The 18,067-nt window shown below is 44.2% G+C and overlaps 1 pseudogene; it reads right to left on the bottom strand.

Annotated features, from left to right (window-relative positions):
- Positions 1-7,965: 7,965 nt before the first annotated feature.
- On the bottom strand, positions 7,966-9,338 carry LOC121273607 (annotated as a pseudogene).
- Positions 9,339-18,067: the final 8,729 nt, after the last annotated feature.

Here is an 18,067-nt window from a genome sequence, read left to right as displayed (position 1 = left end):
GTGTGTGTATATATATATATATATATATATCTACACACACACATATATATGTGTATCTATATTTATATATATAAATATGTTACATCACTACAATGCTATGGGACCAGTAATATCTCATGTAGTTTATGACAGACCTAGAAATAATTTTTAAATGTATTTCCATCCATTGTTTTATCTCTACCTTTTAGCCTATTTCGATCCCTTCCCCCACCCCCACTAGGGCTATCTGTACCTTGCTCGTCCTGCTTTCTACCCTTAATGATCACATTCCTTAGATAATATCACCACTTTCAACACCTCCTTGTCCTTTTGTCTGTGACATCTTTTGGTTATCTCCACCTATCACTGACCCTCTCTCCAGCTCTACCTGTCCCAACCCCCGCCCCTTAAACCAGTTTATATTTTATCTCTCTTCTATTTTTCCTTAGTTCTGTTGAAGAGTCATACGGACTCGAAACATTAACTGTGTTCCTCTCCACAGATGCTGTCAGACCTGCTGAGTTTTTCCAGGTATTTTTATTTTTGTTTCAGAAATAATTTGGGCTCCGCGACTTCGTCTGGTCGAACAGGGATTGACCAACGGAGAGAGATGAGATAGAAACAAAAAAACTGCGGATGCTGGAAATCCAAAACAACAACAGAAATACCTGGAAAAACTCAGCAGGTCTGGCAGCATCGGCGGAGAAGAAAAGAGTTGATGTTTCGAGTCCTCATGACCCTTCGACAGAACTTGAGTTCGAGTCCCTCAGAAAGATGAGAGACCACAGGCCAAGCGCGCGGACACGGGAGCCCCGCCCCCACCCATTGTTCCCCCTCCACCTCCTCGAGCCAAGCGTTCCAGGCAACCGGCTGACGGCTCCGGCCAGAGAAGCCACTCGCAGAACTGGGGAGAGGGGAAACTGCACATGTGCGGGGGAGAGCCCGCCCCTTCCCGTCATGCTTAGAGATTAACCAATGGCGAGCATTGGAGGACCGAAAGGACTCATGTCCTCCAGCCAATCAGAGCGCGAGCTTTGTGTGAATGAAGATTGAGCTTCACACAGACTAAAAGTTCCTCCTGTGTCCAACATCTGTGAGTAAAACACTTTCTTTTCTCATTCTGGGGGTAAATTGTTGACTTGCAGGAACTGAAGGGAAAGGAAGTGAATCCAGGGAGAGCAGACTCTGGAAAGGTTGGCCCAGGTCACTCTCTCTCTTATAGACATTAACATCCTTTGCTCCCTCAACTTGACACATTTTGTCCGACTAAAAGGATGGTCTCTTTCCTAATGTTCACAATTAAAGGGGTGGTTTTCCCTGGAGATGGCTGACATTTAATGGGACAGTAAATTGATAGAGGACAGTGATATGACTCGTGCTGTTACAAGATGCTTATTTTATATTTGTGTGGGACAGCGAATGACAGTTTTTACGGAATGAAAAAGGAAAGAATGTTTCACAGTAATCAGAAATGCCTGCTCTGAATTTCTATCCTATACTGACAGTGAAACTTCTTTTACAGGATATTAGAAGAGGAGGATTTACAGACAGAAATCTCAAATCAAACGTCATGTCAAGATCTGACAGAGTCAATCGATTGATCAGGACCTGAATATCATCGGTCATTGAATCTAGAAGGAGAAATGTTTGTCTGTTCTGTCTGCTTCAAAAGATTTGAAACGTCAGGTGAAAAGCACCGAGACACACACACCTGAGTGAGACTGTTCCAGTGCACTGACTGTGGAAAGAGCTTTACCCAGTGACACAACCTGGAAAATCACCACACCATTCACAGCACGGAGAGATCATACACATGTTTTGTGTGTGAATGATCCTTCAGCTTCAGCAGTTTAAGAAGGCAGCTCACCACCATGTTGTGAAGGACAACGAGGGATGGGCAATAAATGCTGGCCGAGGCAACGACGCCCACATCCCATCAATGAATTTTTTAAAATTGTCAAACCTGGGGAGATACAAAGGGCACCCGCACCATGGCAAAACCATGGAAATGTGTGAACTGTGGGAAAGGATACAGATCCCCATCTCAGCTGGAAATTCACCAACACAGTCACAATGGGGAGAGGCCATTCACCTGCTTAGACTGTGGGAAGGGATTCATTCATTCATCCTCCCTGCTGAGATACCAGCGCATCCACACCGGGGAGAGGCTGTTCACCTGTTCTGAGTGTGGGAAGGGATTCACTCAGTCATCTCACTTGCAGACACACCAACAAGTTCACTCTGGGGGAGGCCAGTCATCTGTGCTGAGTGTGGAAAGGAATTCACTGGCTTGTCACACCTGCAGGTACACACCAGCGAGTTCACACCGGGGACAAGCCCTTCACCTGCTCTGATTGTGGAAAGAGATTCACTCAGTCATCCACCCTGCTGACACACCAGTGGGTTCACACTGGGGAGAGGCCGTACACCTGCTTTGAGTGTGGAAATGGATTTGCTCATTCATCGCACCTGCTGAGACACCAGCGAAGTCACACTGGGGAGAGGCCGTTCACCTGCTCTGAGTGTGGGCAGGGATTCACTCGGTCAACCTACCTGTTGAGACACCAGCGAGTTCACAAGTCATTCCAGGGGTCGGATTTTGCTGTGATAGCTGCTGTTAATCACATCCAGGACTGAACCATGTTCATTCTGACACTTGGTGAAGCGGGAGGGTCGGAGGGTTTCTTTCTGCTGGACTGGCCGGTCTCACGACTCTGATTCCAGTGGGCTGATGCTCTTTGAGCCTGAGAGTGCACGTTTCCACTGAAATGATCCACAAAAGCTGATGAAGTACATTTATTTTATCCTGGACAGTAAATAGTGTTTTTCCTACCACTACTGGTAGATCTAAAATAAATACATTTGTCTCTGTTCCATTGAGTCTACAGCACAGGGCCAGGCCAGTCAGCTCAATTGGTCTCTGTCAGTATTTCTGCTCCACATGAGCCTCCACCCACCCCTCTTCATCTCCCCCCATCAGCATATCCTTCTATTCCTTTCTCCCTCAAGTATCTATCTAGCTTCCCCTTAAATGTATTCTTGCTATTCACCTCAACCACTCACTGTTGTAGTGAGTTCCACATTCTCACCACCTACTGGGTAAACAGGTTTCTCATGAAATCCCTATTGGATTATCGAACCCCTTCATCATCTTAAATTTTTCCATCAGGTCACCCTTCAGTCTTCTCTTTTCTAGAGAAAAGCAGCCCCAGCCTTTCCTGAGGGTTAAATGCTCTCAGTTCTGGTATTAGTCTTCTGAATCTTTGTTGCCCCTTCTCCAGTGCCTGTATTTCCTTTTTCTAAATGGAGATCACAAATGTTGACAGTACTCCCAGTGTAATCTAACCATGGTTCGAAACAAGTTAACCAGAACCTCCCTGCTTTTCAATTCTATCCCTCTAGAATGGAACCCTATATCTGGGCCCCACACTTCTGGAAAGATGTGAAGTTCTTAGAGAGGGAGCAGAGGAGATTTACAAGAATGGCATCCAGGATGAAAGGACCTGGAGGCAGATTCATTCATGGTTTTCCACAGAGAATTGGATCATTATCTGAAGAGGAGAAAGCAGGGTTATGGGGCAAAGGTGGGGAAGTGGCTCTGGGTGAGTTGCTCTTGCAGAGAGCTGGCACAGACACAATGGGCTGAATGGCCTCCTTCAGTGTTGGAACCATTCCATGATTCTAGAACACCAGCTTGCTGATTCTATTCAACACGGCATGATGGTGAGTAGCACTTTCGCCTCTGAGTCAGGAGGTGGGGGGTTCGAATCCCCACTCCAGAGACTCGAGCCCCCATAATCCAGGGATTGCACTCCCGATGTCAGTTGGAGGGACCATCTTTTGAATGAGACGTTAATCTGAGGGCCCATCCGCCCTCTCAGGTGGATGTATTGCACTGAATTGGAAGGAGAGCAGGAGGAGGAGGAGTTCACCCAGCGTCCTGGGGCTCGATATTTATCCCTCAACCAACAGTAAAAATAGATGATCTGGTGATCATCACATTGCTGTCTGTGGAATCTTGCTGTGCACAAATTGGATTCCACATTTCCTGCAGTGACACTTCAGAAGGAGCTTCAGTGGCAGTGAAACACATTGAGATGCCCTGAGGTGGTGAAAAGCACTATATAAATGCAGATTTCTTTTTATTCCGACACGCTCCTATCCTCACAGGCAGTTCATCCAGCAGGAGCATGAGCCAGCACGAGCCAGTTGACTTGGGGGGGCAGGAACTCCCAGTGTGGATCGAGGCTGCTTCCCTTCAGAGGCCACTGAATCCATTGTGGGAAGTGGCCATTTAAAGAGGGAGCCTTGACTTGCTGGTCTGAGAATCCAGTCCTTCTCCCTCTGTGTAATGCTGGCCGAGAATAGATATCGGGGGCTCAATGTACTGAAAGTAGCTCTGCCACAGAAGATGGGCGGAGGTAATCTTTTCATCCCTGTTATTCTGTTTGTCTGTAAACAATTTATCTCACAAACTAATGGTTGGATTTTAACAAAACTCAGTACACTACAGGATATGGCCCACGGAAGAACTGATTTGGTTTTGGTGATTATCTAGATCCTGGAATTTTTGAAGGGATCCGTTCACATTGGGAGATGGGGAGAATTTATTTTTTATTTTCAATTGTTTTAGTTTGTTTTATTTTGAATATTGATTGTTTTTGAATGTTGTGGATTGTCTCCGTTGCTGGGGTGGAATTTGTCACAGCTGTCAAAATGTGAGCAGAGTTTTCAGAGCTGGTTGTTGGATGTGCATTTGCAAACTCTTAATAAATATGTTCTTTTTTTTTGCTTTTCAGATACAGAGTATGTTTTCATCCCTGTTTGTCTGTCTGTAATACATCTCACAAACTAATGGATGTACTTGAACAAGTGTGGTACACAAATATGGTATGGCCCAAGGAAGAAATTACTACATTTGGTGAAGATTCGGACCACATCCAGATCCTGGAATCTTTTGTATTCGTTCACAGAGCCCAGTCCTTTGCAGGCGAAAGGAATTTGTCCAGGCATTTCAACTTGTCAATTAAACAAAAGCTTGGTGGACAATTATTTCCTGGTGCATTCCCCATGGCAACCCCTCAAACAATCAGAGTCCATGTGCCAACCAATCAACACCTTGTTTCTCAGTCAGTATAAATTGTTGCTCCCTTTGACATTTGGTATTCTTGCATCTGTCCTGATGAGTGCGAGACAAAAAGCTTCAACAGCATGTCTTGTTTTTCAGAAATACTCATATTTTTAAAAGTGTTTGTTAACATTGGGAGATTGGGTGATGGAATGATTTGTTTCATCTCGAACAATTTATTGTAAATAATGATAACAAACTGTCAACAAAAAAGTCACATACATTTGCATTACTAAATTAGTTAATTTTAGTGGTAAATGTTCGCGATCCAGATCATTGTCCAGATCTGAAGATCAATTCTATACATGTTGTTAAAAATTCTGTTTACAAATGATCGTTTCTGCTCACTGCACAATGATAAAGCAGTGTGCAGCCATCAGCTAATCCCACACTCCCAATGAAGTCTATAGTCTGGTGTCAGCTGATTGTGGAATCACAAACAAGCTGATGTCATCTTATGATATCATCACGATAGAATGTGATGACATCAGTGGATTGCGCAATCCCAATGGAATGCGATGATGTCAGCTTGATCTTGGACATAAGCGGTGTGATGGGAAATATACAGAACTGGACCAGTTTTCTTCCATAGAGAAACTCTGCTGCCCGTCTCCCAACTCACACTCGGTCCCGTTCACCTATCACCCCCTGTGCTCACTGACCGACATTGGCTCCCACTCAAGCAGTGCCTCCATTTTAAAATTCTCCTCCTTGGCCCAATTTTACCTCTGTAAAAGTAAATGGGATTTTGAATTAAGCTAAATTCTGGCCCATTCTTTTCAAATCCTTCCATGGCCTCCTTTTTTTCAAATCACCACATGGTCTCACACACTCTCCCCATCTCTGTAATCTTTTCCATCCCTACAACCCTCCAAGATATCTGTGCTCCACTAAATCTGGCCTCTTCATTATCCCCGGTTTCCTTTGAACAACCACTGGAGGCTGTGTCTTCAACTACTTGGGCCCCATGCTCTGGAATTCCCTCCCTAAATCTCTCTGCCCCTCGATCTTTTTTGGACATTCCTTGAAACCTACCTCTCTGACCAAGATCCTGGTCACCTGAGCTACTATCTCTTTATGTGGCTCAGTGTCATCTTCTGTTTGGTAATCACACCTGTGAAGCTCCCTGCGATGTTTAAATATGCTATATGAATGCAGGTTGTTTCTGTTGTGGTGTCTGAATTATTTTCAGGGGATGTCGCTATTGTTAAGCAGTCAAACACATTCTTGCTGTCCAGAGAGAGCTACAGGAAAGCTGTTGACTATAATTGGCCATGCAAGGCTTTGTTCGATGTTTAAATATACAGAGGAGTGGTGACATTGTTATATTGGTCACTCAGAGCTGAACAGAAACCCGTCTCTTTAAATACAGATACAGGGAAGAGGCTGAAATGAAATCTGTCCCTTTTGACCTGCACAAAAGCAGGAGGCTCAGATTCCCAGGCTGCAGAAGGAGTCGGTTCGACCCATCATGCCCCTGCCATCTCTTTGAAAGGACTCTCTGATTCATCCAACTGCTCTGCTCTTTCCCCAGAACCCTGCAAATTCTTCCCTTTCAAGTATTTACCCTTTGTAAAGATACTACTGAATCTGCTTTCAGGCCAATCAGAACAACTCGCTGTGTCAAAAAATAAAATCTCATCTTCCCCTCTGGCTCCTTTGCCAATTACCTTAGAGGGACTCACTTTTTGTTAAAGAGCCTTCCAACCCCTCTCACCCACTTTCCCTGAAGTACATGAAGCTAATCATGGAAAATTCAGAAAAATCAAATATTTTAAAAGTTTATTCATGAAACAGAACATGGTTAAAAAAACAGAAAATTACTTGAGGATCAAAGAAAACCAGAGTAAAAGGATGTGCACAATGTTCTGGACCCAAATGGTTTCTCTTTAATTCATCTGTACCCTGTTCGCTGTCCTCTTTGTGGAACACCTCCACTCAGTCCACAAGCATGACTCTGATCTTCCAGTTGCTGCCATTATAATTCAGCACCTTGCACTCATGCTCACATTTCTGTCTTTGGCCTGCTGCAATGTTCCCGAGAAGCACAACACAAGCTGGACATACAGCACCTCATCCTCCGATGAGGCATTTTACAGCCTTCTGGACTCAACATTGAGTTCAACAACTTCAGACGGTCAACTCTGTCCTTTGTTTTGATCTTTTTTTTGCCAAGTGCCAGTCTGTATCTTGTTTTCATGTTTTTGCTTTCAGACAGAGCTGTCCTTTATTCTGCCATCAACACTTACTCTGGACCAATGCTTTGTTTCTTTATTGCAACCATTACCTCTCCCTTTGCGTTTTGTTCCATGACATTTTTGTTATTTAATCTCGCCTGCCCTCTATCCAATCCCTGACTTTCCCTTTTGCTCTACCTGACCCTCCCCCATTTCTCAACAGCATCAGACCCATCACATTTCTCCATCTCTGAAGTTCTGAGGAAGAGTCATATTGGACTGGAAAAGTTAACTCTGATTCTCTCTCCAAAGATGCTGCCAGACTCGCTGAGTTTTACCTGCACCCTCTATATTTATTTCAGATCTACCTGTAATGGTAGGAATAATCACTATTTATTATCCAGGATAAAACAAATCTATTTTCATCATCTTTTGTGGATCATTTCAGTGGAAATGTGCACTCCCAGGCTTAGAGAGCATCAGCCACTGGAAGCAAAATCATGAGATCAGCCAGTCCAGCAGAAAGAAAACCTCTGACCCTCCCACTTCACCAAGTGTCAGAATGAACATGGTTCAGTCTTGGATGTGATTAACAGCAGCAATAACAGCAGAATCCAACCCCTGTAATCACTTGTGAACTTGGTGTCGCTGCAGGTGGGATGACTGAGTGAATCCCTTCCCACACTCAGAGCAGGTGAATGGCCTCTCCCCGGTGTGAACTCGCTCGTATGTCTGCAGTTGGGATGACTGAGTGAATCCTTTCCCACCTTCGGAGCAGGTAAATGGTCTCTCCCCAGTGTGAACTCGCTGGTGTCCCTGCAGGTTGGATAACTGAGTGAAGTCCTTGCCACACTCAGAGCAGGTGAACGGCCTCTCCCTGGTGTGAACTTGCTTGTGTGTCAGTAGGTTGGATGAATCAGTGAATCCCTTCCCACACTCAGAGCAAGTGAACGGCCTCTCCCCGGTATGAACTCATTTGTGTGTCAGTAGGTTGGATGAATCAGTGAATCCCTTCCCACACTCAGAGCAGGTAAACGGCCTCTCCCCAGTGTGAACTCGCTGGTGTGACTCCAAGGACAATAACCGACTGAATCCCTTCCCACATACAAAGCAGATGAATGGCCTCTCCCCACTGTGTCTGCACCAATGAATTTCCAGGTGAGATGGGTATTTGAATCCCTTCCCACAGTCCCCACATTTCCATGGTTTCTGCATGGTGTGGATGTCCTTGAGTCTCTCCAGGTTCAGTGATCAGTTGAAGCCTCGTCCTCACACAGAACACATGCACGGTCTCTCCTCACTGTGAATGGTGTGGTATTTTTTCAGGCTGTGTAACTGGCTAAAGCTCCTTTCCACAGTCAGTGCATTGGAACACTCTCACTCAGGTGTTTGTGTCTCAGTACTTTTCCAGTCACACTGATATTTAAAATCTCTTGAACCAAACAGAAGAGACAAACATTTCTCCTTCCAGATTCAAAGACCGATGTTACTCAGGTCCCATGAATCAAGTGGCTGCGTCAGATCTTGATGTGATGATTGGTTTGAGATTTCTGTCTACACATCCTTCCCTTTTAATATCCTGTAAAAGTAGATTACAAAAGTCGTACTGCCAGTACAGGATAGAAATTCAGAACAGACAATTCTAGTTTCTATGGTGCACTCGTTCCGCAAAAACTGTACATCTCCTTCCCAAACACTCCCTCTCAATTCTCGTTCTGCAGTATCCAATAGTACGGCACTAAAATATGTGTAATATATAGTACTTTATTACATAATTAGAGATAAATGGAGCTGTGAGGAAAAAATCTATTTCGACAGCCAGTGGTGATGCTCTGGAACTCACTGCCTATGAAGGTGATGGAAGTGGAGAGGGTTATTGATTTCAGAATGAAATTGAAGGGAATAAACTTGCAGGGGAACGGGGATATAGAGGGGGAATGGGACTGACTGAATTGCTCCACAGAGAGTTGGCATCTACTTGAGCTGCTAAATTGACTCCTTCTGTGTCATAATGACTCTATGACAGGCAACATATAACATAGTTACAGTACCATATTACAAGACTAGAAATAATAATAAACACATTATTACAGAACCATAAATAATATATCTAATATATACCATATTACAACACTAGACAAATCTTTGTCCAATATTAATTTACTGTCCCCTTAAATGTCAGCCAACTCTTGGGGAAACCACCCCTTTAATTGTGAACATGAGAAAAGAGACCATCCTTTCATCCAGCCAAATAAATGTGTCAAGCTGAGGGAGCAAAGGATGTCAATGTCTTTCAGAGAGAGAGACTTGGGCCAACCTTTCCAGAGTCTGCACCCTCCCTGGATTCACTTCCTTTCCCTTCAGTTCCTGCAAGTCAACAATTTCCCCCCAGAATGAGAAAAGAAATGGAAAGGGGGAGAAAAGAAAGTGTTTTACTCACAGATGTTGGACACAGGAGGAAGTTTTAGTCTGTGTGAAGCTCAATCTTCATTCACACAAAGCCCGCACTCTGATTGGCTTGAGGACCAGGGTTTTCCTGTTCTCCAACTCTTCCCATTGGTCAACCCCTCAGCATGATGGGAAGGGGGCGGGCTAAATCCCACACATGCGCAGCTTCCTCTCTCCCGAGTTCTCCGTGCGGCTTTTCGCTCTGGCCGGAGCCGTCAGCCGGTTGCCTGGAAACCTTGGCTCGAGGAGGGGGAGGGGGAACAATGGGTGGGGGCGGGGATCCCGTGTCCGCGCGCCTGGCTTGCAGACTGGAACCCGAGGACGTCACCGTGGAGCGGTGTGATTCCTATTGGCTGATTCAGGCAGGGTTCCATTGTGGACGTCACAATGCGGAAGTTGGACAATGAGCTTCAGACTAAAACTTCCTCCTCTGGGTAACATCTGTGAGGAAATCAATTGTTTCCCCCTTTCGATTTCTTTTCTCATTCTGGGGGCAAATTGTTGACTTGCTGGAACTGACGGGAAAGGAAGTGAATCCAGGGAGGGTGCAGACTCTGGAAAGGTTGGCCCAGGTCTCTCTCTCTCTTAAAGATATTGACATTCTTTGCTCCCTCAGCTTGACACATTTATTTGTCTGGCTAATAGGATGGTCTCTTTCCTAACGTTCACAGTTAAAGGGGTGGTTTCCCCAGGAGGTGGCTGACATTTAAAGGAACAATAAATTAGTATTGGACAGAGATATGTCCAGTGTTGTTTTATGGTACATATTAGATATATTATTGGTGGTTCTAGAATAAAATACATTTATTATTATTTCTAGTCTTATAATATAGCAATGTAACTACATTATATATTTCCAGTTATGGAGTCATTATGGCACTGATTAAGTCCATTCAAAAACCTGAGTCCATGCTGACTCTCTGTAGAGTACGCCAGTCAGTCTAGTAAACCTTCTCTGAACTGCTTCCAATGGAAGTATATACCCCTTAAAGAAGGAGGCCAGAACTGCACACAGTACTCTAGGTGTGGTCTCACCGATATCCTGTGCAGCTACAGGAAGACTTCCCTACTTTTATACTCCATCTCCCTTGCAATAAAGGCCGACATTCCAGTTGCCTTTCTCATTATTTGCTGCGCGTGCATACTGACTTTTTGTGATTAATGTACAAGGACACCCAGATCCCTCTGTACCGCAGCATTCTGCAATCTCCCTCCATTTAAATAATGCTCTACTTTTCTATTCTTCCTGCCAAAGTGGACAATCTCACATTTTCACACATTAGATTCCATCTGCCAATATTTTTCTCCATCACTAAACCTATTGCTATCCCTTTATGGGCTCTTTGTATCCTCCTCACAACTTGTTTCCTGTCTATCATTGTATTATTGGCAAATTTGGCTACAATGCAGTCAATTCCTTCATCCAAGTCATTGATATGAATTGTAAATAGATGGGGTCCCAGGATGATCCCTGCACGACTGTGGAGTCTCAGTCATTAAACATATTCAAGACAGATATATTTTTAGATATTGAAGATATCAAGGGATATTTGGGATAGTGCGAGAAAATGGTGCCGAGGTAGATCAGCTTTGATCTCATTGAATGGCCGAGCAGGCTCAATGGGCCGACTGGTCTACTCCTGCTCCTATTTCTTATGATCTCTGTGTCCTGGACAGGAAGCAGTGAGAGTAGATCTGTCGATCAGCATGAACCTTCAGGAGAATTGGGAGGGTGTATGTTAGGTACAGCAGAGTGAGAATGGAGAGAAAGAGATTGTGTTTGGAGAAATGAGAGAGGAAAGAATGCTCCATACAAACGAGAATTGTCTGTTCTGAACTTCTATCCTGTACTGACAATGCTGCCTGTTGTGAATTCCTTTTACAGGATATGAGAAGAGGAGAGGATTTACAGACAGAAATCTGAAATCAAAGGTTAAGATATCACAGAGTCACTCGATTTATAGGAACCTGAATATGATCAGCTTTTGAATTTAGAAGGAGAAATGTTTGTCTGTTCTGTCTGCTTGAAAAGATTTTAAACATCAGTGTGACTGGAAAAGCACCAAGACACACACATCCGAGTGAGAGTGTCCAAGTGCACTGACTGTGGAAAGAGCTTTAACCAATTACACAGCCTGAAAAAACATCACCATTCACAGCAGAGAGAGACCGTACATGTGTTCTGTGTGAGGACAAGGCTTCAACTGATCGTCAAACCTGGAGAGACACAAGGACACCGAACCATGGAGAAACCGTGGAAATGTGGGGACTGTGGGAAGGGATTCAAAGCCCCCTCTGAGCTGGAAACTCATTTGCGCAGTCACATCGGAGAGAGACAATTCATCTGCTTTGAGTGTGGGATGGGATTTGCTCAGTTACAACACCTGCAGTCACACCAGCGGGTTCACAACGGGGAGAGGCCATTCACTTGCTCCGTGTGTGGGAAGGGATTCACTCGGTTAATCAGCCTGCAGAGACACCAACAAGTTCACACTGGGGAGAGGCCGTTCACTTGCATCGTGTGTGGGAAGGGATTCACTCGGTTGAACAACTTGCAAATACACCAGCGAATTCACACTGGGGAGAGGCCCTTCACCTGCTCTCACTGTGGGAAGGGATTTACTCGATTACCCAACCTACTCACTCACCAGTGAGTTCACACCGGGGAAAGACCATTCACCTGCTCCGTGTGTGGGAAGGGATTCACTGAGTTCTGCAGACTGCAGGCACACCAGCAAGTTCACACCAGGGAGAGGCCGTTCACCTGCTCTGATTGTGGGAAGGGATTCACTTGGTTATCCCAGCTGCGGACACACGAGCGAACTCACACTGGGGAGAGGCCGTTCACTTGCTCTGACTGTGGAAAGGGATTCACTCAGTCATTCAACCTGTTGCTGCACCAGCGACTTCACACTGGGGCGAGGCTGTTTACCTGCCCTCAATGTGCGATTGGATTCACTCAGTCATCCCACCTGCTGAGGCACCAGCGAGTTCACACTGGGGAGAGGCTGTTCACTTGCTCTGTGTGTGGGAAGGGTTTCACTCAGTCATCCCATCTGCAGACACACCAGCGAGTTCACAGATGACTGCAGGGTTTGGATTCTGCTGTTATTGCTGCTGTTAATCACATCCAGGACTGAACCATATTCATTCTGACACTTGGTGATGTGGGAGGGTTGGAGGGTTTCTTTCTGCTGGACTGACCAGTCCCATGACTTTGCCCCAGTGGCTGATGCTCTTTGAGCCTTGTTGCGAATATCTTGTTTCATATTTCACAGGGATCACAGGATGAAAGGGTGTTTGGAATGTAAAATATATTTGGTTTGCGTTTCTTTTTGGAACCACCCAAAGCATGCCAGGTTGCCATGGAGATGGGTTGTGCTGGTTGGATGATTCTTTTCCATAATTTATCTGGGCGCTTCTCACAGAAGAAAACTATCATAGTTTGAGGGTCAAGCTGACTGTGGTAGATTGAGAAACTACATGAAAAGTTATGACAGTAGACAGGCAATAGCTAACATTGAAGGAATTATTACACATTTACAACAAATATAGATTCCTTTAGGGAACAAAGATGAAAAATGATGCAACTGTGCCTAACAGCCTAACAAAGAAAAGATAAAGATTGCATTAGGTCAAAGGAAGAGGCTCCTAAAGTGACCAAAAAAAGTAGCAAGCCTGAGGATTGGAGCTTTTTTAGAATTCAGGAAAGGAGGACCAAGAAACTGATGAAGAAAGAGAAAATCGAACATGAGAGCAAATTGGCAAGAAACATAAAAAGCGAATGTAAAAGCCTCTATCGGTATGTGAAAAGAAAAAGATTAGCAAAGAGAAATGTGGGTCCATTCCAGGCAGAGACAGGAGAATTTATAAAGGGGAATAAAGAATTGGCAGAGAAACTAAACAATGTGTGTCTGTCTTCACAGAGGAAGATACAGAAATCATCCCAAAAATAATAGAGAACCAAGGGACTAGTGAGCATGAGGAACTGATAGAGATTAGTGTTGGTAAAAAAGTAGTACTGGAGAAATGAATGGGGTTGAAAGTTGTTAAATCCCCTGGACCTGATGATCTACATCCCAGAGTGTTGAAGGAGGTGGCTGTAGAGATAGTGGATGCATTGGTGATCATCCACCAAAATTCTGTAGATGCTGGAATGGTTCCTGCAGATTGGAAGGTGGCAAATGTCACCCACTATTTAAGGAGGGAGAGAGAAAACGAGGAACTACAGACCTGTTAGCCTGACATCAGTAGTAGAGAAAATGCTAGAATCTATTATAAAGGATGTGATAACAAATGAATTAGGAGCAGGAGTAGGCCACTCGGCCCCTCGAGCCTGCTGCACCATTCAATAAGTTCCTGGCTGATCTGATTGTAACCTCAGCTCCACATTCCCACCTACCCCCTGAAAACCTTTTACTTCTTGCTTATCAAGAACCTATCTCACTCTGCCTCAAAAATATTCAAAGACTCTGCTTCCACCGCCCTTTGAGGAAGAGAGTTCCAAAGACTCACAGAGAAAAAACTCTCCTCTGTCTTACAGAGGCGACCCATTACTTTTAAACCGTGATCCCAATTTCCAGATTCTCCCACAAGAGGAAACATCCTTTCCACATCCACCCTGTCGAGGCCCCTCAGGATCTTATATGTTTCAATCAAGTCGCCTCTTACTCTTCTAAACTCCAGTGGATACAAGCCCAGCCTGCCCAACCTTTCCTCATAAGATGACCCTCCCATTCCAGGTATTAGTCCAGTAAACCTTCTCTGAACAGCTTCCAATACATTTACAGCCTTCCTAAATAAGGAGACCAACACTGTACACCGTACACCAGATGTGGTCTCAACAATGCCCTGTATAACTGAAGCATAACCACTTCTAACAGTAATATCCTGTTAGCTTTCCTAATTACTTGGTGTACCTGAATATTTAGCTTTTACGAATCAGGCACAAGGACACCCAGATCCTTCTGCATCTCAGAGCTCTGCAATCTCGTAGCATCTTGATTATATGCTTCTTTTTTAATCTTCCTGCCAGAATGGACAATTTTACATTTTCTCACATCACGCTCCAAATGGCAGATCTTTGGCCACTCACTTAACCTGTCTATATCATTTTGTAGTCTCCTTATGTCCTCTTCACACTTACTTTCCCACCAGTCTTTCTGTCATCAGCAAATTTAGCGACCATCCCTTCGGTCCCTTCAACTATACTTGAATTTTCTATTTAATTTCAAGATAGAATGAAGTTGAGAGCCTAAAAGGTAACTAATCGGCATGTCTACCTGGATACAAGGCTCATGTAATTCACATTACCATGAAGATGGGCTTCAATAGGGGAAGGATCCCTGGGAAGCCATTGTAGGATCAGATTGGAAAATTCCCTGAAAAGGCATCCTGGACTTTCACAGACAGATCAATCTGCCAAGATCTGAGAGAGAGAGAGAGCTGATAGAGGCGGCAAGTCTCTGTTTCACCACATGGGAATATGGATGGGACATTGTGCTCACGTTGAAAAGAACAAATTCATGAGGATTTAAAACAAGACTGGAAGATTTGCCTTGCTTGAGTTAGAGGGATGACCCAGTAGAACCTTCACTGTGAAAGACCGTTCTGGGGTTAAAGGTTGCCAGACTGGGAAAGGTAAAGAATGGAAGTAAACCCTCAAGAGCAAAGAATCACTTTGGACAGGTTCCAGGAGAATTGAGTTTCTACTTGAAGGACAGAGTAAAATATAACTGTGGAGTAGGATTTCTGATTATGTTCAAAGTAAAATGGCAAATTTCTGTTTGATAGTTTAAGGTGTATGTTGCCAACAAAAATGGTATTTAGTCAATATTGCTTCTTGATTGTTTGTTGTAGTAAAAGTCACAAAACATGTTATTGTGTGATCCTTTAATTTGTTCACTGGGAATTTGAATTTATTTCTCTCTCTCTCTTAAAGACATTGACATCCTTTGCTCCCTCAGTTTGACACATTTATTTGTCTGGCTAAAAGGATGGTCTCTCTCATGTTCACAATTAAATGGGTGGTTTCCCCAGGAGATCGCTGACATTTAAGGGCACAGTAAATTCATAATAGGACAGATATATGTCCAGTGTTGTTATGTGTTACATATTAGATATCTTATTTATGGTTGTGTAATGAAGGATATTTATTATTATTTCTAGTCTTGTTTGATATAGTACTGTGGCTACATTATTCATCTCCAGCCATGCTGTCATTCTAGCACAGAAGGAATCCATTCAGCAACTCAAGTACTCTCTGTCGAGCAATCCCATTACTCCCATTCTTGTTCTATATCCCTGTGACCATGCAAGTTTATTTCCTCCATCCAATTTCCTTTTGAAGTCATCGAACATTTCCAATTCCACCATCCTCTTAGGCAGCCAGATTGTTTTCACGGCTACTCACAACCTTGATAAAGCCCTTATTGACATCGTTCATGAATCTCTGATCAAGTAACACAGCTTTGTGTGTTAAACACACTTTTAGTCCAGAATCTATACGTATATGTATGTATTCAGTTTACTACCTGCACCAAGATTTTTGGGTTTTCACATCCTGGACAGGAAGTGTTGAACATGGATCTGTTTATCAGCATGAATCAGCACCTTCAGGAGAATATGGAGGGTGTATATTCGATACCAGAATGAGAAAGGAGGGAGAGTATGTGGGATGGAGATTTACACCTTTTGGAGAATGAGAGAGAAAAGAGTGTTCCATAGAAAATAGAAATGTCTGTTCTGCATTTCTATCCTGTACTGACAGTGATGACTTTTGTAAATACTTTTTGCAGGATATTAGAAGAGGAGGATTTGCAGACAGAAAACCAAACATCACACCAAAATCTGACAGAACCAGTTGATTCATTGGGACATGAGTGTCATCGGCCTTTGAATCTAGAGGGAAACATGTTTGTTCTGCCTGCATCAAATGATTATGAACATCAGTGTGACTGGAAAAGCACCGAGAGAGTGTTCCAGTGCACTGACTCTGGTAAAAGCTTCAACCAGTTACACAGCCTGAGAAAACATCACACCATTCACAACAGGGATCTGTGTTCTGTATGAGGGTGAGGCTTCAACTGATCACCGAACCTGGAGAGTCACAAGGACACCCACATCATGGAGAAACCATGGAAATGTGGGGACTGTGGGAACAGATTCAAATCTCCATCTGCGCTGGAGATTCATCGACACAGTCACACTGGAGAGAGGCCATTTACCTGCTCAACATGTGGGGAGGGATTCAGTAATTCATCCATGCTGCATGCACACCAGTGAGTTCACACTGGGGAGAGGCCATTCACCTGCTCAACATGTGGGAAGAGATTCACTCGGCAATCCCACCTGCAGATACACCAGCGAGTTCACACTGGGGAGAAGCTGTTCACCTGCTTTGTGTGTGGGAAGGGGTTCATTCATTCAGGCAACCTGCAGATACACCAGTGAGTTCACACTGGAGAGAGGCCGTTTATCTGCTCCACATGTGGGAAGGGATTCAGCGATTCATCCACCTTGCACAGACACAAGCCAGTTCACACTGGAGATAGGCTGTATACCTGCTCTGAGTGTGGGAAGGGATTCGCTCGGCAAACCCACACCAACGAGTTCACACCGGGGAGAGGCCGTTCACCTGCAGTCAGTGTGGGAAGGGATTCATTTGGTTATGCAGCCTGCAGACACACCAGTGAGTTCACAGTGGGGAGAGCCATTCAGCTGCTCTTTGTGTGGGAAAGAATTCAGTGAATTATCCACCCTGGGGAAGCACCAGCAAGTTCACACTGTGGAGAGACCGTTCACCTGCACTGAGTGTGGGAAGGGATTCACTTGGTTATCCAGCTTGCTCAGACACCAGCGAATTCACAAATGATTCCAGGGGTTGGGTTCTGCTGTTATTGATGTCGTTAATCACATCCAGGACTGAACCATCTTTATTCTGACACTTGGTGAAGTGGGAGGGACAGAAGGTTTCTTCCTGCTGTTGTCTGACAGCTGGTTTTGAGCAAAGAAAACTGAACAGAATTTTGACAATGTGAAGGAAATCGTATTTATGGAAGAATTTAAAAACCACATTTCATGAGCTATCAGGGCATATCTGCAGGACCTGTAAGGTTTTTTAAAAAAGGGAAGCTGCTGTTTTAGTTGATGGCAATGATTTAACCCACAGATACCTGGCTGGCAGCAAACCACAGGTTGCATGAGAATGAACAGAACTTGTGGTGAGGACAGGAGGAATGAAAAAAGAGATTCTCCCCAGGGTGGTAAAAAATATATGTAGAGCATATTACTGAGTCAGAAAGACCAACATGTTTTCACTGTCATAGAGTTGGAC

The sequence above is a fragment of the Carcharodon carcharias genome, assembly GCF_017639515.1.
Source record: "Carcharodon carcharias isolate sCarCar2 chromosome 27 unlocalized genomic scaffold, sCarCar2.pri SUPER_27_unloc_1, whole genome shotgun sequence".
NCBI classification, from domain to species: Eukaryota; Metazoa; Chordata; class Chondrichthyes; order Lamniformes; family Lamnidae; genus Carcharodon; species Carcharodon carcharias.
This window is presented reverse-complemented; position numbering and strand designations above follow the sequence as displayed.